The sequence below is a fragment of the Balaenoptera physalus genome (genome assembly GCF_965194825.1).
Source record: "Balaenoptera physalus genome assembly, chromosome: X".
NCBI lineage: Eukaryota > Metazoa > Chordata > Mammalia > Artiodactyla > Balaenopteridae > Balaenoptera > Balaenoptera physalus.
The window spans coordinates 119,649,121-119,676,615 of NC_138903.1; the positions used below are offsets into that span (position 1 = coordinate 119,649,121).

At 37.9% G+C, this 27,495-nt stretch overlaps 1 protein-coding gene across 1 annotated transcript in view; it reads left to right on the forward strand.

The window, feature by feature from the left end:
• Window positions 1–27,495, forward strand: part of ZIC3 (Zic family member 3) — an 80,141-nt gene that overhangs the window by 24,361 nt on the left and 28,285 nt on the right. Inside the window, exon 4 of the mRNA XM_082445375.1 lies at window positions 1,863–3,210. The gene's annotated coding sequence lies outside the window, so the exon portion shown is untranslated. The remainder of the gene's footprint in view (window positions 1–1,862; window positions 3,211–27,495) is intronic.

Below are 27,495 nucleotides of genomic sequence, written 5' to 3' on the forward strand. Positions count from 1 at the left end.
GCAAGTCGAAGCATGTCCTAGTGAATATCAGCCTTCATTCCACAGCTAATATTTGTGAGAGACTGTTAGGTTCACAGCAGTGTGGCAATCGCAAATATATATATAATTGTAGTAGTGTCTGCAGGAGGCTGGTGCCTAGTGAACACGGTGGTATCTAGCAGAAGCAGCATTGGTGCCAGTGGGGAGCATTGGTGCCTGGCAGGGGTTGAGAGCAGGAAATAAGGAAAGGAAAGGTATATGCCACATGGAAGCAGACCTGGACAGCTGATGGGGGCTTAATCATGAGCGAAGGTGAGATGCTGCTTGGAGACCCCCAGAAATACCTGAAGGGCACTTTACGGGAGGACAGGGTCCCACATGAGCAGATAGGGACAAAAGTCAGGGAAGTATAGATTCCTGTGACCCTATTGTGCCCACAGGCTGGCAAACCCTAAGGCAATTCAGGTTACATGATCAATTCATCAGTGTAAGAGACATGGTTTCCACTCTTAGGGAGCTTCTGCACACAGCTTAGGGACTTACACACATGGCAATAAAAGAAAGATTCTAAAAAATGATGAGGAAGACATTGCCGGGGCCCATAAAAATAAGTAGGTTCTCATAGTGGTACAGGTGGGTACTGAAGAATCCGTAGTATTCAGAGAGCTGGAAAGGCAGGAAGGGCCTTCCAGATAGGGATCCACATGGTCACAGAAGGTCAGTCCGTCATCACGGGGGGTCCTGGGAGGTAGGCCTGGCACTGTAGTCTGGGCCAGGCTGTGGGAGGGTGTCGACTGCCCAGCTGTCCTCTGGAGTTGGGACATGTAACGTGGAAAGCACTGAAGGCTTTGGGCCGGCACACTGCGGAGGATTAGGAAACTCTGTATAGGACGGAGGGAAGGTTTGTGGCCTGGGAAGAGAAACTACAGGCTGGGAGAAACCTCAGTAATTGAGGGGTGAGGTGATAAAGGTCTGGACTACCAGATAGAGAAAGTGGAAAGGAAAAGAGAGGAAGAGAAAATCGAGAGAGGTGGGGAGACAGAGTTGATAGGACTAGTTAGAATTGACAGTGCCTGGGCACTGGCTCTGGACTGATTTCCAAGAAAGAGGCCGGTCAGGGACTTCCCTGGCGGTCCAGTGGTTAGGGCTCGGCGCTCTCGCTGCCGAGGGCCCGGGTGCAAGCCCTGGTCTGGGAACTAAGATCCCACAAGCCACAGAGTGCGGCCAAAAAAAAACCTGAAAGAGGGCACTCAGAGGGAATGGAGATTTGAGCCCCACTAACTGGGAGACAGGCTGACAGAAAAAGGGAAGAGCTCCTTGACATTAGAATTACATTTTTGAGTAGGATTGATGACACATGTTTTTGATTCTCAGAACTACTAAATATAACCCAGCCTTCTCTTCCACCTTCCTTTTTTCTTCCACTGCCCCCCTCCTCAACACCACAACTCTGGTCCTGGTTAAATTTCTATAATTTATAAGCACATGTTGGTGTTTTTGTTTTTAACAGAAATGGTAGCATGACTTACATATTGTCCTGCAACTTCCTTTGATTAACAATACATCATGAATATCTTTCACTGCTGTTGCATATAGATTCTCCTCAATCTTTTTAACAGCTATGTAACAGTCCGCTGTATGGCTGTACCATTATTTATTTTACCAATGCTCCATTGATATGCATTTATGTTGTTTCCAAATATATACTCTTATAGCCGATGCTTCAATTAATATCATGTTCCTATCCTTGTGCAAGTGTCAAGGATAAATTTCTAGAAGAGAAATTACCGGGTCAAAGGATATGTACAATTTTACATCAGTTGATACATATTGCAAAATTGCTCTCCAGAATGTTTATCTGATTTTAATTCTTCCATTAACAGGTTAACCAAGACCTCTTCGTGGATGTCTGTGGCAATTTGTCAACCTGCTCTTCCTACAACTGCAATAAATACTAGTTTGCCCCATTGGAAAGGATTATATTAGTCAACAGAATTCTAATGAATGAAGGGTTTCTTAATTAAAATAACCAGAAAGTCATTACTTGTAAATATATAAACAAGTTGATTATAGCAAGAGGCTGAATACTTCTAATAAGCATGTGTGGATATTAAATTAACCATGGTTCACAAACCATCCATGGATGCATGGTTGATTGGAAATAACCACTTCACAATGGTTACCCGATTCCTCTTTGCCAACTGCCAAATGGTATTCCCGTTTGTTTGATTATTATGGTTTGACATAACTCACCATACTCCCAAACACATATATATGTCAAGTAAAAGCGTGGGTTTATTTTTAAGTGGACACTGAAGAAATTGAATACTTAATGGAGGATTAGGAAACCAGCTTTTCTTTCCTTTTTGATTCAACAGACATTTGTTCAGCATGTACAGTATGCTAGGAAGGTACCTTATTAATTGCTTTAGAGAGTACATAGATGAGTAAACCCTGGTTCTTGCCCTCAAAGTGTTTATAGGAAACACACAGGAACATATGATGAATGTAAAAATAAATATTAAAATGGGGGACTCCCCTGGTGGTGCAGTGGTTAAGAATCCACCTTCCAATGCAGGGGACGCGGGTTCGAGCCCTGGTTGGGCAACTAAGATCCCACATGCTGCAGGACAACTAAGCCTGCGTGCCACAATTAGAGAGAAGCCCGAGCGCCACAACAAAAGATCCCGCAAGCCGCAATGAAGATACTGCATGCCGCAACTAAGACCCGACACAGCCAAATAAATAAATAAATAAATAAATAAATAAATATTTTGAAAAATATGAAAATGGCTATAAAACCAAGGCAGAATGAGAAAAGTGCTTAAGGAAAGGCACAAAGAAACTACAGTGAAAATTCTAAAGAGAGCAAACACGTCTGGTTAAGAGGGAAATAAGGGAAGGCTTCATATGGAGGAAATGCATTTGAGAGGGGCTTCCAAGAATGAGTACGATTTTTTAACTGAGACACTCATTCTTGGAACCTCAAGGCTACCATGCTGTGGAAAGCCAAGGTCACATGGGGAGTACATGTAAAGGTGCTTCTGTCAACAGCCCAACTGAGTGGAATTTTTCAACCAACCCAGCCCAGGTGCCAGATGTGAGTGAAATTTTCAGCGGGGCAATTTCCAGTGAGTGAAGACACCCCTGGACATTTCTTGCCCCGAGCCACTGAATCACCCCAGCCGTTCAAGTCTTCCTGACTGAGGTCCCTGACATGGTGGAGTGGAGGTAAGTCATGTCTTCTGTGCCCTGTCTGCATTTCTGACTCACAGAATTCATGAGCATTAATAAATGGTTGTTACACACATACACACACAAATGGATAGGATTCCACAGGTAAGCTGGAGATAGGGAGATCGTTTCCAGCGAAGGAAACCACATGGACAGAGGCCCTGACCTGGGGGGAGCACGACTGCGTCTACAGAACAATAAACAGTCAAGATGGGCTGGTGTCAAGGATTTGAACAGGGGAGTGGTAGGAGGGCGGACTAGGTCTGAGAACGAAGAATGTGAAATGGCAAGCAAGTGTACCCTATTTGGTAGGCAAGAGCAAGCCAGCAGAAGTTGAGCATCAGGCTGTTCTTTTGAGCCAGAAAGAGAAACATATTAATAAATGTTTGGCAAAAATTAAATTTCATATTACCTTATTCTTGCGATTCACTTTTTTTTTTTTTTGGCTGCATTGGGTCTTTCGTTGCTGCGCACGGGCTTTCTCTAGTTGCTGAGAGCTGGGGCTACTCTTCGTTGTAATGCGTGGGCTTCTCATTGTGGTGGCTTCTCTTGTTGCGGAGCACGGGCTGTAGGCACGTGGGCTTCACTACTTGTGGCGGGCGTTCTCCGTAGTTGTGGCTCCCGGGCTCTAGAGCGCAGGCTCAGTAGTTGTGGTGCATGGGCTTAGTTGCTCCGCGGTATGTGGGATCTTCCTGGACCAGGGATCGAACCCGTATCCCCTGAATTGGCAGGCAGATTCTTAACCAGTGCGCCACCAGGGAAGTCCCTCTTCTTTTAATTTGATTTAAAAAAAGTTCAACCTGTCATTCATTTAGCAAATATTTGTTGAATGCTTCTACAAATGTAAAAGTACTAAATGTATATAAATTACCTTCTAAGTTTAAATAAGCTATTTGTTTCTTCTCTCTTACATTAATTTGTGTGATGCCTACCGTGAAAATGGTTTTCTGTCTTCCATCTAATTTTGTGCAGAAAAAAGGGTCATACCACTGGGATTGTGGGTAGGTTCTGGCCATGACACAAGTGTAGCCTTTACTAGTAAAAATAAAAGTGCTATTGTATAAACATGAAAGATTTATTTTTCAGTTTGTTTTTAAAGTGGAATCAGATTTTTCACTATTGGGACTGAAACATGCAATTTAACTAAATTTCAAAAGAGGTTATGTGGAAGCGCTTTGGAAATTATAAAAGCAATATTCAGTAATATTTTTATTTATTTATTTATTTTTATACTTATTTTTGGCTGTGTTGGGTCTTCGTTTCTGTGCGAGGGCTTTCTCTAGTTGAGGCAAGTGGGGGCCACTCTTCATCGCGGTGCACGGGCCCGTCGCGGCCTCTCTCTTGTTGCGGGGCACAGGCTCCAGATGCGCAGGCTCAGTAGTTGTGGCTCACGGGCCTAGTTGCTCCGTGGCATGTGGGATCTTCCCAGACCAGGGCTCGAACCCGTGCCCCCTGCATTAGCAGGCAGATGCTCAACCACTGCGCCACCAGGGAAGCCCTAAAAGCAATATTCAAATGCAAGTTATTATTACTATTACTCAGCCGTATTCCAGAAGCATGAAGATCAACATGATATTGCCTGTATTTCTTCTTTAAATCTCTTTGGACTTTGTACCTTGCTAAAAAGAATATTGCCTCAAAATAAAAAATAAACACACATATGAATAAATCCTAAACAAGAATTAAATACGTTCAGAGTAATTATGTCAATAATCATGTTCAATATAAAAAAAATAAATGGTTATCACCAAAATTCATACTTTGAGAAGTAGTGAATGCAAATAAAGTAGAGTCCTACTCTAATCAGACTCTGTACCTTTGATTTGACACAATTCAAATTCATACCTTCAGTAGGATACGTATGTATGCTGGTGTGTATAAGTATCATGTGGCTGTTTAAAGCCATGTTAGAACTTTTGTGCTAAAATTCAAAAGCACTTAACACATAAAAATAATATTCTTGCTTGATAAGACTACAAAAATAATAATAAAACAAATTTGAAATTTGTCCCAGAATAGGAAAGTTTCTCCTTAAGATACAGAAGTAACAGCTTCCGTTTATTAAGCATTTACTATTTCTATGTGTCAGGCACTATGCTAGGTACTTTATATGCAATATCTCCCTTAAAACTCACAGCAACCTCAGGAGTTAAGTGCTAGTAAGAGGAAAGCAAGGTACAGGTAATTTAAGTAATTTTTCTAAGGTCACCCAGTTAGTAAGCAGGATTCAAATAAAAATGGGATCCAAACAAAGGTATTCTGAACACCAGGTACTGTGCTATTAACAACTTTGAATTACTTAACAAAGAGCCTCTCCCTGTGGGACGGGACCTTAGAAGTCATCTAAAATAAACTAGAGAGAGACAGGTGTTAGTGGAACGGCAGGAGGATGCCAAAGACATCTTTGCCTGTTTTGAAGATTGCCCAGGTTCAGCCCTGTACCAGGCAATGTGGAAGGACTATGGTCCCAAGAGTGTGGAGTAAATAAACATTATTTCTCTCTCTGCCCTCCTACCTCTTAGCCCCTGAAGGGTTCAGATGTGCTCCCCCAAAATATGGCACCTTGGCATTTGAATATTTCAAGCTGAAGGAATTTGAGAAATGGCAGGTGCAGGAAGGATTTTCTGACTTTCCCCTGAAGCAGGTCATAAAACCCTCCTGTGACAGGTCACCTCCCTATACCTGGTGGAAAGGAGCATCTTGATCTCCCAAGACAGAGGGATGCTGAAAGGAATTTGAATGAACAGATTTTGCTGTTTCCCCCAGTTTACCACATTTAGCTCACACTATTTTTTGTCCTTTTACATTTTTCCAGGACTTTCCCCTCTTCATCAAACCTAGCATAAAAACACTCAGGTTTAACTGCTTCTTTGGGTCTTTCTTTCCTTATGAAGATTCCTATGTCATGTAAAACTTCTTATATTTAATAAATCTGTATGGTTTCTTCTTGTTAGTTTATTTTTGGTTACAGGGACCGCCGGCTATTACTTAGGAGGGTAGAGGAAAAGATTTTTCTTCCCTTACATACCATATGCAGACAATGGGAAGTGTTGCATCAGAACTCCCCAGCTTTCTGCCCAGAGGACTGTGAAGAGGGCCCCAGAGAGGCAGAAACTTGTCAGGGAGAGAGATCCTGTAAAGTGGTGTGTGAACGCCTGGGCACACCTCTGAGTTGTATACCAGAGACCATTAGACCACTGCCTAGTCTCAGAGTGGCCATTGAGTGGTGTATATGCAAGACAGATCCAAATAACACTGCAAATGCTCTGAAAACTAAACTGACATTGGAACCACAGCCCAGAGAAGTTGGGTTGAAACTTGTAGCCTGAACCTCACCAGGTCTATTAACTTCTAAAGCAAAAATAAAACAGCAGAAAACAAACACAAAACCACAACATTTTCCTTAGAAATCATACAAGACCCAGAGTCTCATATTCAAAATGTGCAGGATGCAATCCAAAATTACTCAGCATATGAAAAATCAGGAACCTCAACTTGCAAGGGAAAAAACAAAATGATCATCAGATTCCAGCTCCAAGATGACACAGATGTTGGAATTATGACAATACTTTGAAGCATCTATTATAACCATGGTTCAATAAATAAGGGCAAATACTCTTTGTCTTCCTCTCTTTTTCTGCCGTCTCTGGTTTTAATTAAGCATTTTATGTGATTCCATTTTTTCTTCTCTCTTAACATATCAATTATACTTCTTTTTTAAAAAACTTTTTAAAGTGGTTGCCCTAGAGTTTGCAACGTACATTTACAACTACATCAATTTCAAATAACACTATACAACTTCACAGGTAGTGATGGTACCTTATAAAAGAGTATTCCCAATTCCTCCCTCCCATCCCTTATAACATTATTGTCATTCATTTCACTTATCCATAAGCTATAATCACCAAATACCTTGTTGCTACACTTATTTTAACAAACTGTTATAGCAATTAAGAATGAGAAAAATAAAAGATTTTTTTAACCTTCACTTATTCCTTCTTTAACACTCTTCCTTTCTTTATATAGATCTGAGTTCTGACCTATATAATTTTCCTTTCCTCTGAAAAACTTCTTTTATAATTTCTTGCCATATGTGCTACTGGTGATGAATTCCCTCAATTCCTGTTTGCCTGAGAAACTTAAATACTCTTGAGACAAATGGAAAGGTAAAAAGTTTCAGCAAAGAAATAGAAAATATAAGGATGGAACTGAAAAATACGATAATTGAAATAAAAATTCATTGGATGTGGTCGATAACAGAAAGGAGTTTTAAGAGGAAAAGTTCAGTGTACTTGAACATAGATCAGTAAAAACTATCTGGGAATTCCTTGGCAGTCCAGTGGTTAGGACTCTGCGCTTCCACTGCAGGGGGCATGGGTTCAATCCCTGGTCGGAGGACTAAGATCCTGCATGCTGCGTGGTGTGGCCAAATAAATAAATAAATAAATATAAATAAAAATTATCTAAAAATGAACAAAATAGCAAAAAATGATTGAAAAAGAATGAACAGAGACTCAGGGATCTGTAAAACAATATAAACATAAACATATAAATTAAATATTTGTTTCATCAGAGTCCCAGAAGAGAGAAAAAGAGTGTGGTACAGAAAGAATACTTGAAGAAATAACTGATGAGAACTTTCCAAATTTAGCAAAGGACATGAATTTGCATGTTCAAGAAGCTCAGGGAACACTACCCAGGATAAACTCAAGGAAATTCACATGTAGACACATCATAATCACACTACATAAAACTAAATATGAAGAAAAATATCGAAAGCAGCCAGAAAAACACCACATTACATATAGTGATACAATGATAGTGGATTTCTCATCATAAACTATGGAGGCAAGAAAGACATGTCATAACATTAAAAAAATGACTCTAAAGATGAATTGTTAACGCATAATTTTGAATCCAATGAAAATATTCTTCTGGAATGAGGGTAATATAAAGATATTCTCAGATGAAGGAAAACTGAAAGAATTTATCACCAGAATACCTGCTCCAAAAGAAATGCTAAAGGAAATTCTTCAGATGGAAGGAGAGGGATACCAGAGGAAAACTTGGAATATCAGGAATGGAGGAAGAGCAACAGAAATGGTAATTGTATGGGTAAATATAATAAATGATTCTTCTCATTTATGTTCTTTAAAATATTATGAAGGTGGAAAGTAAAAATTATAACATTGACTAATGCGATTTTCTTTTTTTTTTTTAATATTCATTTATTTATTTGGCTGCACCAGGTCTTAGTTGCAGAATGCGGTATTTTTAGCTGTGGCATGTGAACTCTTAGTTGCGGCATGTGGGATCTATTTCCCTGACCAGGGATCGAACCTGGGCCCCCTGCATTGGGAGTGCGGAGTCTTAGCCACTGGACCACCAGGAAAGTCCCTAATGCGATTTTCAATGTATGTAAATAAAATATGTAAGACAAGTACAACATAAAGTGAGGAGGTTGAAGGAAGTCATATAGTGGTAAAGTTTCTACATTTCACTTGAAGTAGTAAAATATTGATTCTGAGTAGACAGTGCTAAGTTAAGTATGTATATGGTAATCCCTAGAGTAACCACTTAAGCAGACATGCAAAGAGATTTACTAAAAAACTCAATGGATAAATTAAAATGGAATACTAAATAATATTATTATAGTTAATATAATTAATTTATAATATAAGAAATATATTTGGATTAATAAATCTAAAAGAAGGTAAGAAAGAGAAACAGAGGAAAGACAAACAGAACAAAGAGAAAACAAGTAATAAAATAGTAGACTTAAATCCAAACATGTCGATAAATATATGTAAATGATCTAACCACATTAATTAAAAGACACAGATTATCAGCATAGATTTTTTAAAAAAAGATTCAGTGGTATGCTTTCTACAAGAAAACCTTTTTTATGTAATGAAATAGGCAAGGTAAAAGGAAAGAATGGGAAAAGATATATATCATGCAGTCACTAATCAAAATAAACTGGAGTGACTATAGTAATATCAGACGAAATGGACGTCAGAGCAAGGAAAATTACCAAGGATAAAGAACAACATTACATAATGAAAAAAGAATCAAACCACCAAGAAGACATAAAATCCCAAATGTGCATGCAACTAAAACAGAACTTCAAAATACGTAAAGCAAAAAATGATAGAACTGGGAGGAGAATTGGGTGAATCCCCAATTATAGTTACAGACCTAAACAATCCTTTCTCAGTAATTGATAGAATAAGTACACATATTATCAACAAGGCTATAGAACTGAACAACACCATCAGACAACAGTATCTAACTGGAGTTTATAGAACAGTCTACCCAATGACGGCAGAATACACATTCTTTTCTGCTGCAAATGCAACATTTACCAAAATAGACCAAATCCTGGGTCATAAAACAAATTGTAACAGGTTTAAAATAATTAAAATAATGAAAAGTATGTTGACTGACCTTAATGGAATTAAACAAGAAATCAATAACATAAAGATAACTGGAAAATCACCAATTGATTAGAAACTAAATCATATGCTTCTTAATAATCCATGTGATAAAGAGGCAGTCAGGGGAAATGAGAAAATAATTTGAATTAAATGAAAATAAAAATACAACATATCAAAATTTGTGCTGTGTTCCTAAAACAATGGTTAGAGGAAAAATTATTGCTTTAAGTGATTATGTTGGAAAAGAAAAAAGTTCTCAAATCAATAATCTAAACTTTCAATTTATGAAACTAGAAAAGGAAGGAAGAGAAAAAGAAACTCAAAGTAGAAGGAAGGGAATAATAGCAGAAATCACTGAAATTGAAAACAGAAAAGCAATAAACACAGTAAAACCAAAAGCTATTTTTTTTTCATGAAAAGATGAATAACATTGGCAAATCTCTAACTAGGCTTACAAAGAAAAAGAATGAGAAGGCACAAATATTACGAATAAAAGAGGAAATGTCACTACAGATATCACCAACGTTAAATGAATAATAAGGGAATACTACAAATGACTATGCACATAAATTTGATTACTTAGATGTAATGGATCGATTCTTTAAAATTTTCAAAATATCAAAACTTACTCAGGAAGAAATAGATAACTTGATAATCTTATTATTAAATAAAATGTGTATGGAAACACAGAAGACCCCAAATAGCCTCCCTCCCACCCCTCTAGGTGGTCACAAAGCATCGAGCTGATCTCCCTGTGCTATGCGGCTGCTTCCCACTAGCTATCTATTTGACATTTGGTCGTGTATATATGTCCATGCCACTCTCTCACTTTGTCCCAGCTTACCCTTCCCCCTCCCCGTGTCCTCAAGTCCATTCTCTACATCTGCGTCTTTATTCCTGTCCTGCCCCTAGGTTCTTCAGAACGTTTTTTTTTTTTTTTTTAGATTCCATATATATGTGTTAGCATATGGTATTTGTTTTTCTCTCTCTGACTGACTTCACTCTGTATGACAGACTCTAGGTCCATCCACCTCACTACAAGTAACTCAATTTTGTTTCTTTTTTTAAATTTTTATTTATTTATTTATTTAACATCTTTAATGGAGGATAATTGCTTTACATTGTTGTGTTAGTTTCTGTTGTATAACAAAGTGAATCAGCTATACGTATACATATATCCCCATATCTGGATCCTTCATTCGAAATACTAAGTATCTATTAAGGCAGTCCAAGTGGGTGCTACATTTATATTTAAACTGTGGACTTATACTAAAATAGATTCTTAGTATACCTAAGTCTTTTTTTTAATGTGCTAATGTTCAGCCTATCACCTATATCCTGTAAAGGTACTATATTTATTATTTGTGGGAATTTAAAGGGAGGGGTGTAATTTGAGTAAAGGATGTTAAGTTGATTTGCTTAAATTCATCTCATCAGATTAAGATTTCTCTTCTTAAAAATCTTATGCCTTTTTCTTTCTTTTTTTTAAAACATCTTTATTGGAGTATAATTGCTTTACAATGTTGTGTTAGTGTCTGCTGTATAACAAAGTGAATCAGCTATATGCATATGTATATCCCCATATCCCCTCCCTCTTGCGTCTCCCTACCACCCTCCTTATCGCACCCTTCTAGGTGGTCACAAAGCACCGAGCTGATCTCCCTGTGCTATGCTGCTGCTTCCCACCAGCTATCTATTTTACATTTGGTAGTGTATATATGTCAATGCTACTCTCTCACTATGTCCCAGCCTCCCCTTCCCCCGCTGTGTCCGCAAGTCCGTTCTGTACGTCTGCATCTTTATTCCTACCCTGCCACTATGTCCATCAGTACCATTTTTCTGGATTCCATATATATGCGTTAGCATACGATATTTGTTTTTCTCTTTCTGACTTACTTCACTCTAGAGACTGTCATACAGAGTGAAGTAAGTCAGAAAGAGAAAAACAAATACCGTATGCTGACGCATAAATATGGAATCTAGAAAAATGGTACTGATGGACCTAGTGGCAGGCTCAAGGAGGAAACCTTTCCAAACTCATTTTATGAGGCCAGCATTCCTCTGTAGCCAAATCCAAAAAAAGACAGTACAAGCAAAGAAAATTATAGACCAATATCTCTCATAAATATAGGGGCAAAATACTCAACAAAATATTATCAGATAGAATACTGCAATGTATGATAAAAATAACACAACCAAGTAGAGTCTACTTTGGGAATGCAAGGCTGGTTCAGTATTTGAAAATCATCTATGTATTCCACCATATTAATAGACTAACCCATATGATCATATCAATTGACACAGAGAAAGCATTTGACAAAATGAGCATTACTCAACTCATATAATACATACATGGTATGTAATATAGAATGTGGGTGTATTTTAATATATCTGATCTGATACAAGGTGGGACCTTTGAGATAAGAGTGCCTAAGATATTTAAAAGGTGCTAAAATATAGATGAAAATGGGGAGTAGCAATCTGTCTTGGGAAATAAGCATACACAGAGAAGAGCTGATAGCTAAGGATTGGGCAAGAGCGAGGAGGAAGACGGTGAATGAAGCAGAAGAGGATCATTTAGAGATAGGCATCATCTGGAATAATATGGTAAGGGACTTTCAAGAAGGATAAGGTGGTCCCCCAGTGCCACCAGTAGCAAATCTAGCACTGCGGTGAGGTCAATAGAAAGTAGAATAGATGAAAGATTAAAGATTTGGCAGTAAAAAAGTGATACCCAATCTTTGAAAGAGCAGCTTCCATATAATGTTGGGGCTGGAAGCTAGAATGTGGGCAGGCTGGGAGAGTATAAAAGAAATAGAACTATCAGGCAGAGCTACTTAAATTTCGGAGAGAGAAGGGTGGGGTGATGTAAAGTAAAAATGCTGAGAACGGTACATCTTTCTTAATGGCAGAGGGGAACGATACATAGGAAGGAAAGGACTGGGGAGAGTAAGGTGTGCTCTCAAGAGCACAGGTGTGCCTCTGTCCATAAGTTCGACTTGCACCAACTGCACGGCATATATAAAGTAATTTTTTTCTTTGAAACTGTGGCAGTAGTACGGTTAAGCCAACCTCTTCTTCTTTTTTTAAATATCCATCATTCGTTATGGGAAGCAGCTTGGTGCAATGCAACAGTTCTCAAACTTTTTGGTTGTAGTACTACTTTATACTCTTAAAAATTATCAAACACTCAAGAGAGCTTTGGGGTTTCCCTGGTGGTGCAGTGGTTAAGAACCCACCCGCCAATTCAGGGGACACGGGTTCGAGCTCTGGTCCGGGAAGATCCCACATGCCTGTGGAGCAACTAAGCCCGTGTGCCACAACTACTGAGCCTGCATGCCACAACTACTGAAGCCCGTGCACCTAGAGCCCATGCTCTGCAACGAGAGAAGCCACTGCAATGAGAAGCCCGTGCACCGCAACGAAGAGTAGGCCCTGCTCACCACAACTAGAGAAAGCCCGCGTGCAGCAATGAAGACCCAACGCCAAAAATAAATAAATAAATAAATTTATAAAGAAAAAGAAAAAGAGAGCTTTGGTTCATGTGGGTTATATCAATTGATATTTATTGTATTAGAAATTAAAACAGAAAATTCTAAAGTATTGATTAATTATAATATACATGATAAATATAATAATTATAAGCCCATTACAAGAAAATAACATTTTTAAATTAAAAATAACCAAATTTCTCAAAGCAAATAATTTAGTGCTACAAGTGGCATTGTTTTATATTTTTGCAAATTTCTTTGTTTGGCTTAATACAAAACAGTTGTATTCTCATAACTGCCTCTACATTCACTCTGTTGCAATAAATGGTTTGGTTGAGGTATATGAAGATAATTCAGCCTCACACAGAAATGATGTAGAAAAGGGAGGGTTATTTAGCTTTTTTAGGTAGTGATGAATATTTTTCTTTGATAATATACCAAAACTTGACAAGGGTTAGTTTCTTAAAGGTAAGTTGCATCGTGGAGTCTGAAATTATATTAATGAAATGTATGTACTCTGTTACATTAAAACCCATCGGAATACTCACCATTTTAAATAAATTTTTTACTCGTGCATGATTTTGTTGTTCAAATTGTTCCAGCTTTGGCCTTTCGGAGCTCTTTCGGCTGGCTCCTGTGTCCCTTTGACATAATGATTGTGCATTTGTTTTTTTTTTTTTAACCACTTCCTTACTTTTTGTTACTACAAGATGCTCCAGGCTTATCTTGCATATTCCCTGCCCCAGCCCTAGAATGAACCAGCTTTCCAAGGAGTCCTGGTTACTTTTATTGGAAAATGATACTAGAAACCAAGATCTGGAGTCTAGGTATACTCGTTGCTATTGGAGTGCCATTGCTTCTAGACCCTCTCAGCTGATAGAACCAGGAAATATATCTGTGTATGCTAACCCACATATCTATAAATATCAGTATCTCTATTAAGGTAAACATGAGTTTACAGTGACGTCTCCAACTCGAATCCATTACTACATGGGTCATTTTAGCCACTCTTTCTTGCTTATCTGTAACTTCCCTCACCACCTGACTCCTACCGTCCACTATCCATTAATGTGTGAATGTGTGTGTGTGTGTGCGTGTGTGTGTGCTTGGCGGCGGGGGGGCAGGGGAGACCTCCAAGTTTATAAATAATAACCTCTGGGTTAAAATTTGAACTTTCTCTCTGTTTCCTGTGCCTCCCCCTCTCAAGTGACCCTGACCCTCAAGAAACCTCTCTATAGCTCTATCCTGGGAATTGCTCTTTCCCGTGTTTTGTTTTTTTTTTAACATCTTTATTGGAGTATAATTGCTTTACAATGGTGTGTTAGTTTCTGCTGTATAACAAAGTGAATCAGCTATACATATACATATATCCCCATATCCCCTCCCTCTTGCATCTCCCTCCCACCCTCCCTATCCCACTCCTCTAGGTGGTCACAAAGCACCGAGCTGATCTCCCTGTGCTATGCGGCTGCTTCCCACTAGCTATTTTACATTTGGTAGTGTATATATGTCCATGCCACTCTCTCCCTTTGTCCCAGCTTAACATTCCCCCTCCCCATGTACTCTCCCCTGGGTTTTGAATAATTAGCCCACGAGGTTGAAGTGGAATGGAATGCCTCTTCCTAAGGCTATGGTTATCTGCTCATGATGACAGCTGTGCTTGAGCGCTACCCAGATGTTACCCTGCGTCCTCTGACTGGTGCTGTTCTTATTGTTTCCTATTCTGTAGTGATGCCAGGATCAGAAAAGATCTTCCCAGCAAAATGTTGGTGAGCCTGGAAAGCCTACCAACATTTTGGAAAGTTATGTTCAGCTCTCTGTGACAGGTGGCTCTAGACTGAACCCCCATCCCCTCTACCCTTGACAGTGGGATCCAACCACTTTCTCTGTCCCTAGGAATTCGTCACAATTTTCACTTTGGATTCTGGGATCTACAACCTCCTTCCCCTCAACACAGACACACTTCTGGATCATTTCCAGGGTTGGGCTCAGGAGAAGGAGCCATCAACCTGTGCAAGTTCTCCTTTATGTCTGGAACTAGGCAGCCAACTTTAATCTCATTGTTATAAGTGGTTATTAGAAAAGAAAAAGAAACCTCAGAATTGACTTATGAGAAAATCCTAAGTTACAAAGTCAGAACCAGTGACCTACTTGTTTATTGTGTTTCTTTGGGAAGCACTTTGGGTTGTGCTCTGGATGACTGATGCTTACAGCAGGAGGCACACTCTAATAACAACACATTGTTCTTTATCGTCCCTAAAAAAATTGTATATACGGATCTGTAATTTTAAGACATAAGTTTTAAAAATCCAATTTCATGTTTCAAGTTTTTCTAATGATTAAAATTGCTGAGCTTCCCTGGTGGCGCAGTGGTTGAGAATCTGCCTGCCAATGCAGGGGACACGGGTTCGAGCCCTGGTCTGGGAAGATCCCACGTGCCGCGGAGCAACTAAGCCCGTGTGCCACAATTACTGAGCCTGCGCGTCTGGAGCCTGTGCTCCGCAACAAGAGAGGCCGCGACAGTGAGAGGCCCGCGCACCGCGATGAAGGGTGGCCCCCGCTCGCCGCAACTGGAGAAAGCCCTCGCGCAGAAACGAAGACCCAACACAGCCATAAATAAATAAATAAATAAAATTAAAAAAAAAAATTTTGCTTGGCAAAGTTTTCTAAGTTTATATTATATTGTAATAAGGAGTAAAAATCAAATCAACAAATATTGATGAAAAATTTACTAAATGCAAGACTATCAATATGTCGTACTATTTCATATCAACATAAATTCTCCCTCTCCCCATCCTGCCATAAATTGGAGTAGTTAAAAAAAGAATTTTAACTTTTAGGGCTCTGTAGTCTTAAAATTGTAGGTAGTAATTTAAAAGAAATTTAATACTCACATATATGCAAAAATCTCTCCAAGCTTAGATTTTACATGAAAAGTTTCAGAATATATATCTAAATTTTAACCGTGGAAAACAGGCTGTATAGAATTCCTCACTGGGTTTGAGAAACACCACAGTAATTAAGTTTGGGCAGCTGCTATATATTTGCGGTGTTCTTAAAGCTGCAAAATTCTAACATAGCTCAGGCATATGGAACCAAGGATGTTCTTATATTGTCTTATTGAAAGACTCAGGTAACAAATATAGTGAGAAATATGTCAGCTTTAAGTATTTGATTAAGCATGTATCAATTTTAGTCTCGGCGTTAAATCCCATTGCAAAAAATGTTTTTCCAACAAAATTCTTTATATAATAATACTATAAAAAATATCTAAGTCCCAGTCAGTGATGAATCCACTTATTTCCAGAAATATTTGATGCAGCAAAATTCTGGTCTAGCTCACACACTTGGCCTGTTCTTCTGTGTTGAAGGGTTTTCACATCCCACTCTCAAAATTCTAGTTTCATTGCAAGAGATCAACCATTCCCATTTCCTTCATCCATCCAAATTATGCAGTGCTTGAATATCCAATTGAGCTAGCCATATAATGATTTTCTGGAGATGCGTCAGGAAGATATAAGCTCTGCTTCTGTTAGGATTTGAATTTGATCATGTGTCTTTTAGAACACATACGCAGGCAACCATAAAATAAATGTGAAATTAAATACTTACAACACAAAGCAGGCCAGGCCATTACTTCCTTGGAAGGAAATGTTGACCTTGAAGAACCTAGATGACCACTGTAATTCTTTGGATATTTGTCATTTAGTTTTATTACTTTTTTCCATATTGGCTTCTTTAAGAGTAACACTACTTAATGCCTTGCGATTATGCTTGGGAATATTTTATTTAGAAATGGATTACTTTATATTTTCATAGTTGGTTCAAAAATATAACCTGGTCCCCCATTCTGCAATCTAGAAAGCCTCAAGGTTATTTAATGAATCACGAATAGCTCTCCAAATCAGCCTTTGATTTGTCTTTGCTTTGCTTAAGGAGTTTCAGAATCATAAAATTCTGGAAGAGCTTCTTAATATTCCCATAGCCCGTCCCCTACTCCCAGACGTTCATGGAGAAATATCCAAAACATTTTTACGCTTAAGCCAGATCCTAGACATAGATAGTTCTTAAATATATACCAGAGGAAATTCTCTAGCTCTGTAATCTTTCTTGAACTTCTCTTCTTTAACTCCTTGTAGTTCAGTTATAGTTCATTTATTTAGAAACATAGTGGTTGGTGGTTAGAAGATTCTTCAGTCGTGTTGATTTTTTTGGACCAAGAACTTTTATCATGATGTTGGGATTCTGGCCACAGTCTTTACCCCAACCACCTTGTGAATGCGTTGAATTGGAGATTTGGCCTTTTCACCCCTCTGTCTCTAGAGTTTATCACACTACCTGCGTATAGTAGGAGTTCAATAAATGTTGATTATAAGAATGAATGCATGTATGGCTCAATAAGTAGGGTAACACCAGGAACAGAGTGTTTTGGAAGGTTAACCTGGCCCTGAAAAACATCATAGATGGGAAGAAAGAGCTGCTAAGAAGAAAGAAATACCTATTAAAAGACTGTTTCAGTAAGACAAGCTGACGTGAAGGGACATAGACAAAGCTGGGGAGGGAGGAGAGAATTAAATGAAGGAGAGGGAATTGTATAGGAATCATTTCTGAAGGTACCTAGGTAAGAAAATATAGGGGAAGGGAAGGAGTTAAATTTGAGACCATGGTGGTACCACTATCGAAGAAGAAGTTCATTCCCAGTGTTGTGTTTATGTTTATCATTGTTGGGTAGCTTCATGCTTCTAATGGAGTGATTTAAAAGCCTATCCTTAATCGTATATTAGATTTTTAGTCAGAAGCTAAAACAGCACTTTTTATCAGCACAGTTATAATTTCTGCATATATAGGTCAAAGCCAGCTCCATTAATTTTATCCTGTAAAGATGTGCATACTTTCCAAACAAGTTCTGTCCTTTGAAGTACTTAACTGTAATTCAGAATATAGATGAATAGTCCTATCACAAAATAAATTGATTTGATTGAATACTTTGGTATGTGACATTCCTGCAGTGTAGTATTTCCAGTTTTTCCCCTCTAAATGTATATATAGAAAATGGGTTCTTATTGTACTTTTGAAAATACTGTGTATATTGTGAATGTAACAGTGTAAAAGATTTGTTTCCAAAAGTTCTAGAATGGAATGTCTTCAATTACTTCTTTTCCCACCTCTCCCCCAGCACTAGAGTTGTCTGAACTGTCTGGCAGTGTTGTTATGGCCAGAGTAGTGTATGGCTGGAGCTGCTACCCTGACAAGCTGGCAGAATGGGAGAAGCAAACTTTTGGTGACAAAATTACTCCATACACCTAATCACCAAGCACTTGTGTACTCTGTGGCTGGGTAGGCTTATAAATGGTACCCAAAGAGCAACTAGATCTCAGTTATGCCAGTACAAGACTTGGGGTGAACTTGGTTAGGCTCATGACCACTCACTAGCATGGGGTTAAGGAGAGGGCTTGCAGTGGTAGTTTTCTTTAGTTAACTTCCATTTATTGAGCAATTACTACTTGCCAGACACCGTGCTACGTACTTAACATGCATTATTTTATTTGACTTTCACAGCAACTGTATAACAGGTACTATATCTCATTTGTAGACAGCAGGATCGAGGCACAGAGAGTTAAAATAATTTTTCGAAGGCAGCACAACTGGAAAAGAGCAAATCTAGGATTTGAACCCATGTCAGTTTGACTCTGAAGTCCTTCCTTTTTTTGGCTTGTTTTTTGTTTTTATTCGAATATAGTTGACGTACTGTATTATGTTAGTTTCAGGTGTACTACATAGTGATATGACATTTGTATACATTATGAAATGAGCACCACGTCTAGTAACCACCTGTTCCCATACAATATTATTGACCATATTCCTCATGCTGTGTATTACAACCGCATGACTTATTTAATTTATAACTGGAGGTTTGTACCTCTTAATCAATTCTCCTATTTTACCCACCCACCTACCCGCTCTCTATGAGTCTGTTTTCATTTTGTTTGTTTTGTTTTTTAGATTCCACATATAAGTGAGAGCATGAGGTATTTATCTTTCTCTGGCTGACTTATTTCACTTAACATGATACCCTCTAGATTCATCCATGTTGTTGGAAATGGCAAGATTTTATTTTTTATGGCCAAGTAATATTCCATTGTATATATACCACATCTTATTTATGCATTCCTTTGTGGATAGACACTTAGGTTGCTTCCATATCTTGGCTATTGCAAATAATGCTACAATGAACATTGGGGATTATATACTTTTTCGAATTAATGTTTCTGTTTTCTTCTGGTAAATACTCAGAAGTGATATTGCTGGATCATATGGCAGTTCTATTTTTCATTTCTTGAGGAACCTCCATATTATTTTCTGTAGTGGATGCACCAATTTACAATCCTGCCAACAGTGCACAAGAGTTCCCTTTCCTCCACATCCTTGCCGGCATTTGTTATTTGTAGTTTTTCTGATGATAGACATTCTAACAGGTGTGAGACGATGGTTTTGATTTGCATTTCCCTGATTATTAGTGATATTGAGCATCTTTTTATATGCCTGTTGTCCATCTGTATGTCTTCTTTGGAGAAATATCTGCTCAGGTCCACTGCGCATTTTTCAGTTGGGTTGTTTGTTTGATGTTGAGTTGTTTCTTTGTGTATTTTGGATATTAACCCTTTATCACATATATTGTTTACAAATATCTTACCCCATTCAGTAGGTCAGCTTTTCATTTTATTAGTGGTTTCTTTCACTAAGTTTTTTAGTTTGATGTAGACCCATTTGTTTATTTTTGCTTTTGTTTCCCTTGCCTGAAGAGACAGATCCAAAAAAATATTGCTAAAACTGATGTCAAAAAGCGTACGCCCATGTTTTCTTCTAAAAGTTTTATGGTTTCAAGTCTTACATTTAGGTCCATTTTGAGTTTATTTTTGTATATGGTGTGAGGAATTAGTCCAGTCTGACTCATTTGCATGTAACTGTACAGTTTTTCCAACACCGTTTATTGAAGAGGCTATCTTTTCCCCGTTGTATGTTCTTGCCTCCTTTGTTGTAGATTAATTGCCCATATAAGTGTGGGTTCATTTCTGGGCTCTCTATTCTGTTCCATTGATCTATGTGTCCATTTTCCTTCTTACTTCCATATTCCTCCCTTTTCTCTAGTTAGTGATAAACTATATTAATGAGGGGCATTTCAGGAGATGCTCTGCAATAGGCACTTGTAGTGGATTGGATTTTGATATTGGATTTTGACACTGGACCATGCTATCTTTGCTAATCATGCGGTGGAAAGCCATAGCATTTCTTAGAGACTTTGGTATGTGATTTAGGATGCTGTTGGCATGAGAATTAGAAGCTATGGCGGTAGGTGGGATTGAAATAATAGAAATAATAGTGATGATGGTGATGATGATGATCACGATCATGATAAATATACTATACTAACAATTATGGTGATTTGGATTTACAGAAAAGTGAAGCTGGGGAGATTAAGTGACTTGACATATAGTCATATAAGTACAATCAGTGGTGTGCTGGGGCCAGCTTGTACAAGCTTGCGAGAGCCAATTGTTAAATTTTCAAGAATTTTGGGAGATGGTTGATATATTTCGGGAATTTGAAATTTGCATGGTAGTTGTATTTACACCATGGAAATTGGCAAATGATATAAATCAGACCTCCTGCCCCTCCCACCATTTACCAGCACAACAGTGGCTGTATCCGTCTAATTTAACCACCGTGCTTTATTATCTCCACATTAACCAGTGTGCTTTATTATCTCTTCATTTGTTCTATTTTTATCTTATTGAAGATTTTCTGACTCAAGTCATATACAAAAAAGATCACTAAATGTCAATGGGAATGAGGTAACTAATAGATGGCACATTTTTTCCAACTAACCTTTCTCATTTCCAGGAGCAATTGATTGTTTTTTATCTTGCAGGCACAGATTTGACATAAATGAAATGAGTGGCTATTGGTTGGGGGTATCTGTATCTCACAAAAGATTTGTCTATTATATAAATTTGGAGATGGGTGGTAAACAGAAACGTGTGTGTGTGCATGTGCATGTGTGTGTGTGCTTGCGCATGTATGTTGCAGGGTAGGGGATGAACAGTATTTGACAAATATTCCCATGCAAGAAACTTAGTTTTACTCTTTCTTGTTTCTCCTTTTCCTCATATCCTTACATCTAGTTTTCCTGTTGTTTTTTGTCCCTTCTCTTAAACAATGTTATTGTTAGGGTCACATGAAGGACCTGAACAAATGTTACTGATGCTGATACCATTCTCTTTGTCTATGTGAATTCTGTTCTAGTCACCTTCATAGTCAGAATCAGCTCCTGTTGCTATAGCACACAGTCTATGATTTTTGATTAAAGAACATGGGCCAATAAAATATTTTTAAATGGGAATATTGATATTTTGTCACTGATTCAAAGGGAATTCCATATGAAACAACTCACTAAGCCATAAAGATTAATTTGTTGTAGAGCAATTACCAAATTCAATAGAAATGCTACTTCACAAAAAGCCATTTCCTTTATTCTGCTGAAACATATGGAATAATTTGGATCAGTTTATTCACATCTGAAAGAGGTTGATTTTAATATGTGGGAAGAAGTGCTATATACTTATAATCCATATAATAGAGCAGTCCCTCCACAATATTTTTATATTCATGAATGTAGTAGTAGAAAGAAGAACCTAACATTTATTGAGTACTACTATGTGCACGCACTGGGTTCGGTGTTTTCATTTAATTCTCACAACTCCATGAAGTAAGTGTTTACTTGATCTCTCATTTTAGAGATGAATAAACTGAGTCTCAGAGTTCAAGGAACTTGCCCAGGTAGTAAGTGGTAGAGATACGATTTGAACCCAGGCAATTTGCCTCTGGAATCCTGCTTCTTTATTACAACATTCTCCTGCCTTCTGTTTCTACTGTTCATTTCTTTTAAAGGCTTAAGCCTTTCATTTATATTATGTCATTTATTCCCATCTTTTCCACTGAGACATTTCTTCATTCCCATTTCATGCTTAGAGAAAGTTTGCCAACAGTTTGTTAAACGAATGGCCTCCATGGTTAATTGGTAACATTCCTGACACACCCTTCTGCAGCTGCCGTCCAAAAGCCCAATTTTGAATTTCCTTAAGAATTGACTAGATGGGCTATAACCATAAAATCTCAAGATGCATCTATAAACGTGGCTTAAGGGAGGTAGTCTTGTTACCTCCTAGTCATGTCGTTTCTGTTGTCATGGTCCCTATTGCACAGAACACCGCAATACAATGCTACTTCCTGAATGAAAGCATTTTCATCTGCACATTGTTATCAGAAATCTTGTTTCCCTTTAGTGTCAATTTCAGGGAAACATGCTATTCCCTAGTTGTCCCCAGAGAAAAACGTTTCATCACTTATTCTTTTGAGAGTTCACATAGCATGTACATTTTCAATTACTTTTCTCTTTCTTATAGAATGGTCCTGTAGAGTTCTGGAGGTGCCAGGTCCTTCTCTCCTGAGTGACCATATTTTTCAGTAAAATTACTTGAGAGTATTATTTTTGTGTGCACCTGCTCTGCTGAAATTCCCTTAATCCCTTTTCCTATCCACTCCCTTGTCCTGGCAATGTACAGAAGCATAACATAAATGTTTATCTGAAATATATTTACTTTTTGTGTGTGTGTGTTTTCTGTGAATGAACCGTTCACTGATTAGTCAACCTGGATGTCGTTATTATGCCACTGTTTTGTTTATCCAACACAATAAGTGAAAATGATCTCTTTTTAGACTACTTAAAGCCAGTTAGAAAAAGTTTTCTACATTCAAAAATAGTTTTCTGAAGTACATGCTTTTCAATTACTCTGCCTTTTTTTTGGAAAAGGAAGGAAATACTCTGACTTGACTTTAGATTGTGCAGTCTCACTCACATCTTCCCTGAATCTTGGTGTATTTTTCATAGGTTGAAACGATGGCAAAATAATATTGTGTCATCAGGAGCATAATGCTAATGCTACGATAGCAGGAGAGTTATGTTCTGTGCTTTCTACAAATTGTTAATTTATTCACTCATTTATTCATTCATCAGATATTTATTTAGTGTTTATCATGTGCAAGGGCCTGTGAAGGCCCCAAGGAAGATGCAAATATACACAAGACCAAAAACAAACAATCCATATTTTTTTAATAGACTAGAATGTACCGAAACACATCAATGGAATCTATTATGAATCAGTTTATATTCTTGGGCTTATCAAATCATAATTGTCAAACTTACAGCAGGAGTCTTCCTTATTCTGTTGCTTAGGTCTTCCACACATGAAAAATAAAAGAATTGTCCAAAACAAATAAGTTTCTGGCATAGGGATTTTTTAATAGCACAGCATTATTAAACCATTCAGGGCACGTAATTGACTTTCTATAGTTCCTATATTGTGGCTGTTTATTGTACATACCAGTATGTGTTTATATACACTGTGTTATCTACATATAGCACTAGAAGTTATACTATCTTCCCAGTCAAAGCTACCCATTTTTTCTCCATGTTTTAGATCCCAGTGTTTGATCAATTAATCCTATCACTGTTGATGTCGTCAACACCGTTATTCTATCATCATCAGCAGCTGCTGCTGCAGGTACAGCTATCCCTGACAAGCTCAGCCCCTTGCTGGTGAATCCCCTGTTTTGTTTTGTGTTCCCTTTCCCATATGCTCAGGAAAAGCGACCCCTTTCTCAGCTACAAGGGGGTGACTCATGAGCGCTTCTAATCTATCATGCTCATTCCACCCCCTGCTCCATCGATTGGTCTAGGTATGTGCATAAGGCTGATACATCATCTCCGGCACTGAGTGAATCTCATTTCAAAGGCACCATGTTGTGAAGCTTTGGGCAAGAAAAATCACTGCTCTCTCAAGGAGTGTATTACTTAATTGGTAGATTAAATGTGTACATGAAAAAATAATAAAATATGTCAGTAATAATGCTAAATGCCAAATAAGCTTTACAGACAATAAGTTCCATAGAAATGCAAAGGAGGGACAGATTACTAATCTCTACCTTGGAGGCTCCCTATGAAAATGTGTTGTTGATGACGGAAATGGTTAATTTTATCTCTATTGATAGAATGAATTTATAGGCTCCAAATTGCTGTGAGCAAGGAATTATAGTCTTGGAATAAATAAGCTCTGAATCTTTGAAGAGACTTGAAACTAAGAATCACTACTACCTGTCAGTAAAACCAAAGGGTGTCCATGGAGGCACTTGTAGCAATTGTTTGTCAAAAAAGTGACCTGGCCATAAATACATAGCAGTTTTCATTATGATGGAAAGAAACAATCTTTTCAGAATTTCACTTTCCATTTAAAGAAAATGCATATTCATTAAAGAAAATAAAAGGAAAGATGAAAGATAGAAAAAAAGTCATCTTTCATATTCCCAATCTTAGCATTTTGATATCTATTCTAGTTTAGTGTGTGTGTGTGTATTTCTTTATTTTTCTTCTGAATGTGCTTTGTGTGATCACTGTATAATTTTTTAAACCACATTTTTAGTAAGCTAACTGTCCAGTACTGTTTTGTAAGGAACAAGTCTCATTACCTCATCCTTTGGATCTTCTCTGAGCACCTGGCCCTCTCCTAAATATCCAAGGAAGACAGCGCAGTGGAGATGAGAACAAGGCCACCTAATGAGATTTTTAAAAGAATGGAATATGACATCTGGTTACCAGAGAGAGTTTTAGCATACGAAAACATCCTGAAAAAAATGAACATTTGAATTAGGTTCTTTAAAATACGAAGTGCTGAAAACACCAATAATAGTAATTTATAATTTAGTATCTGACCAAACTAAACAGATTTCTTGTTGTGTACATTAGGTTGGTTGTCTACACCACGGAAGTGGTTTTCCCTTGACTTAAACACACACACAAACACACACGCTCACAGAAGTGTACTTCCCGCTCTCAAGGGGACCTTGTTCTCTAAGCAGTAGAAGGGTATGATAAGTATGGGAAACATTTGTCAGGTAATTAAAGCTGCCTGTGGGAGGGACTTCACAGCTAACTGGCTTTAAAATTTTTCTTTTCAAATTGAAAAAAACAAAACACCTGTGACGGCAAACTAAATAAAAATGGGTTCAAAACAGTGTTAAATGAGCATTCAAAACACTTAAAAGTCAGGAAGTTTCAAAACATAGTGTGAACTTGGCTGTTTTCTTATCTCAGAGTTTTAGCTGTTAAAAAAAATCATTTGCAAACTGCCACGTAGACTGGGTAGGCCGAAGGGGTTGTGTAGCTGAAAATTAAGTTGCTTTGAAATAGGCCTACATGCTGAACATAATTATGAAGCTGAAATGCTGTTCCTACAGGTCCATGTGTGAAAAATCAAAGAGTGTATATAACCACACACGATGCTTTTGTTTTATTTCCAAGAAATTCATTCTGGATTTTTCATTGACTTTTTCCTCAGCGTTTCTTTTAGAGAAGAGTAATTAGTTCGGATCGGTCTTACATAAACATTTTGTTTAGCAACTTTGGGTTTCATATTCTAAAAGAAGAATATTAAGAGACAGCGTGTGCTAGGCTTTGTGTAAGTAGGCTCTTGTGCTATGTCCTTCTGGCATATTTCAAGCAGGCATTTGTCAGATAAAATACATAATTTTGTTTGGAAAGGTAGTCGCTCCTTTAATTACAAAGTTTGGGAATTTGACATGATTTTTAAATGCTAGGGATTTTAGTTAATACCCTGAAATAAAAGATCTTAAGATTCTAGAAATACACAGACGAGATAAAAATCCTTCACCATGGAAGGATTTTATCATTTAAGACTACTAAATAATTTTAAAAGATAGCTGAGCCATGCTTCTCTGCACAAGTAGAGTTCTTAGTGCAGGAAAAAGGCAGTCCTGTTCTCTTTAATCCTTTAATCATCTGAGGAAAAGAAGGGAAACAATTTGAGAGAGTGTGTTCTTTTACATACTGTAATGTGTGTTTTCTATGTGGCCACTTTGTGTAACAACATGAATGCTTGGGACTTTGTGCCAATGCTTTCTCCCCACTTATCTTTGTTACTTCTCTGCTTGAAGTGTGGCACTAGGTATAACACTGAGCACTATAAGGGTGTCTTTAAATCAGTGTCCTGGCTTTTTCCTTTACAAACACATCGTTAAATAACATTCAAATGCCTGACTGTGTCTGCAGGCTTGGAAGATTAAAGATCTTTTCTAAGACCCTGTGAAATGTAGGAAATCAATTTGAGGTGGAGGAAAAAAATGGGTGAAGTGAGGATAGTCAAACCCAAGCAAAATCCTTAAATACAATGTCCTGAGCTAATGAAAAAGTGCTTTGGCAATATTTTGAAACAAATACTGGTGTTTCAACTTTAGAGTGTAAACCTTTAATAGTCTCAGGCCTATTTCATCACCCAGGGGACCCTCCAAAAGCCTGATCATTGCTCAATCACCTTAAAGGGGCAGCCCTAGTTTTTGAGCCACCAGTCTTGGGTTGGAACCCACATTGCACGAAAAACTGGCTGGGTGATTTGCGACAAGTCACTTAATCTCCCTCAGCCTTTTTTTCCTTATCTATAAAACAAAGATAGTCACATGTACTTCACAAAGTTGTTTTTTAAATTAAAGGCGATAACGAAGAGCTAGTACAGTGCCTGAAATATAGTAGGTGTACTGTGTTTGTCCCCTTTATATTAACTCTCTGGATTAGTGTAAATTCTTTAAAGTTCTCAATCTAATAATAAGAATACTAACAAAAAGTAGAAGAAAATATTGGTTTACTAGAAGTATAACATGATCAAATGGTAAAAAGTTTCTAAATGTCTTCTTATTCGTGGCTCAGTATACCATAAATAGGAAAACTTAACCTAGATTTGGAGATATATTTAAATACCATATTATGAAAGACCTACCTCTTTGTGGTTCATTTGGAGATAAACTTGGGTCATTTTTACTTGGAATGTATAAGTGGAACTTTTAGTATTACAATATTTACACTGGGGACTTTAAAACATTTTTTGGTGAAAAATAGTATTATAAAGATCATTGTAGGGCTTCCCTGGTGGCGCAGTGGTTGACAGTCTGCCTGCCAATGCAGGGGACACGGGTTCGAGCCCTGGTCTGGGAAGATCCCACATGCCACGGAGCAACTAGGCCCGTGAGCCACAACTACTGAGCCTGCGCGTCTGGAGCCTGTGCTCCGCAACAAGAGAGGCCGCGATAGTGAGAGGCCCGCGCACCACGATGAAGAGTGGCCCCCGCTTGCCACAACTAGAGAAAGCCCTCGCACAGAAACGAAGACCCAACACAGCCAAAAAATAAATATAAAAATAAATAAATAAATAAATAAAGATTACTATTAA